The 2,546-nt window shown below is 29.7% G+C and overlaps 1 protein-coding gene across 10 annotated transcripts in view; it reads left to right on the top strand.

The window, feature by feature from the left end:
• The window catches only part of LOC108358004 (CUGBP Elav-like family member 2), a 364,101-nt gene that overhangs the window by 358,455 nt on the left and 3,100 nt on the right, over positions 1 to 2,546 (top strand). The window lies entirely within an intron of this gene.

Genomic DNA, 2,546 nt, shown 5'->3' on the forward strand with positions numbered 1-2,546 from the left:
AAAAAAAAAACACTTGTCGATATATAAGAAAAACTTTTTTTTTTTTTGTAAAATCAAAGTTTGACATTTGTTTGCATTGTCAATAGCTTTGAAAAAATACCACTGCTGATTTGAAGTAAAGTATCACATAATTTAAGTGACCCGTTTCAGAAATTCTGACTCAATGCTGCACAGTGGTTCGGATCGCAAATCTAGCTGAACGAAACTATTTAAACAAATACTCGTTGATGGATCTTTACACCACTTCTTACCTAGGAGATTTTCTTTACCATGACTAAAAATTAAGATCACAGCAAGAAAAACAAATAAATTTGAGAAAAAATTGTATAACAGCGCTTAAAGATTTGCATGCCTGTTGTATAATTTTTTAATTTCAGAAAGCAGAAAACTCGCGAGTTACTATTTTTTTTTAACTCTTACATAACCAAAGTTTTTATAACTCCAAGCATTTTTCTGTTTTAACACACAACCAACCCGCCCCTCCCTTACATAATCAAAGCTTTTATAGCTCCAAGTATTTTTCTGTTTTAACACACACCCTTTTACCTTTTTTTGTTGGTTTTCATATGTTAATGCTTTAATAAATGCAATTTCTATTTGAATGTATTGTCAGGAATGTATTCCAAGTACCATTGAGTATTTTAAAAACAAAAAAATTTTGACTTTCGTCCAGCTAGATTTGCTATCCGAACCACTGTGCACTACTGAGCGGATTTAGACAAGACTTTTTATGTATATAATAAACGAAGTACAAGATGACATATGATAACTTTCTCCAAATACGTAAATGTACATACATATGCATACATGCAGCCCGTGGCCGGCTAGTAAATATATAAAATATTTTGATGTAATAATTTGCTTCACTTTTATATACATATCTGTGCTCATATGGAATAGTTGCTTATGTCAAAGGCTGATTTTAGAATAATGCGGCATTCGCAGCATACGATTCACGGTGCAGCGAACAGAGGTGGCGCCGTCAGTGTGTGTTAAAACAGAAAATGCTTGGAGTTATAAAAACTTTGGTTATGTAAGAGTTAAAAAAAAAATAGTAACTCGCGAATTTTCTGCCTTCTGAAATTAAAAAATTATACAACAGGCATGCAAATCTTTAAGCGCTGTTATACATTTTTTTCTGAAATTTATTTGTGTTTCTTGCTGGGATCTTAATTTTTAGTCATGGTAAAAAAAATCTTAAGAAGTAAGTTGTTTGACATTTGGAGAAGTGTTGCTGAAACTTCTAAAAGACAACAAGGTGTCCGTGATTATGTGATTAGTAAATTGAAAGAAATATCTGATGAAAATGCTCGTTCCCAAGTAAATAAAGTAAATTAAGTAAGTGACTTTAGATTCGTAATCAGCAACCTAGAAAACCCCCAGATACCCAGTTACATAGAAATCTACCGATTTTTTTTAATTTTCTTCCGCCATATTAGATCCGCCATTTTGAATTCTTGATAAGTGACTTCAGATTCGTAATCAGCGACCCAAAAATCCCCTAGGTAAGAAGTGGTGTAAAGATCCATCAACGAGTATTTGTTTAAATATTTTCGTCCAGCTAGATTTGCGATCCGAACCACTGTGCAGCATTGAGTCAGAATTTCTGAAACGGGTCACTTAAATTATGTGATACTTTATTTCGAATCAGCAGTGGTATTTTTTCAAAGCTATTGACAATGCAAACAAATGTCAAACTTTGATTTTACAAAAAAAAAAAATGTTTTTCTTATATATCGACAAGTGTTTTTTTTTTCTTTTTACTTCAAAGTTCATTTACAGACGATCTAATTGACCGATTATGAAAATTCAACGGTCATTTTCATTGTTTCTTCAAGAACATATATTCTATTTGTTTACAAATAATTTTTAAGGGTAAATGTTTACAAATAAAACACCTCTTTGAGGTAAAATTTTCGAGTGACGAAAGCTGAACTAGAAACACAAAATTTATGACATCAATTTCGTGACGAAAATTATACGCATTTTTTAACTGCCTTTGAAACGTACGGAAAATCTTTTTTTATTCACACGAATCGCTGCAAAAGTTCTGTGTTTTATTTTGTGTTTCTAGCAGTAGACGGAATTTCGCAACGTTCCTAATAAATAAAAAAAGATTTTCCGTACGTTTCAAAGGCAGTTAAAAAATGCGTATAATTTTCGTCACGAAATTGATATCATAAATTTTGTGTTTCTAGTTCAGCTTTCGTCACTCGAAAATTTTACCTCAAAGAGGTGTTTTATTTGATGTTAATTAAATCATTAATTTTAATTACATTATTATTTTGTTATTTTTGATTATTTTCAATAATTTTTGAATTTTTTTAATTACACGATTAACATAATTATTTGTTAATTTCTATTATCAATCAACAAGCCGAACAATGGATAAAAATTAAGAACTATTTATTTATTTTATTCTTATCCAAATCTCAAATTTAAACATTAATTATTACCTTTATAAATTTTTAGAACGAATATACTAAAATGTGCAAAGTTAATGAATTTAATTTATTTTAATGAACTCTTTAATTTCTATTTTAGTT

The sequence above is a fragment of the Rhagoletis zephyria genome, unplaced genomic scaffold (assembly GCF_001687245.7).
Source record: "Rhagoletis zephyria isolate East Lansing unplaced genomic scaffold, Rhagoletis_zephyria_1.1 Rzeph_scaffold_00191, whole genome shotgun sequence".
In the NCBI taxonomy this organism is placed as follows: domain Eukaryota; kingdom Metazoa; phylum Arthropoda; class Insecta; order Diptera; family Tephritidae; genus Rhagoletis; species Rhagoletis zephyria.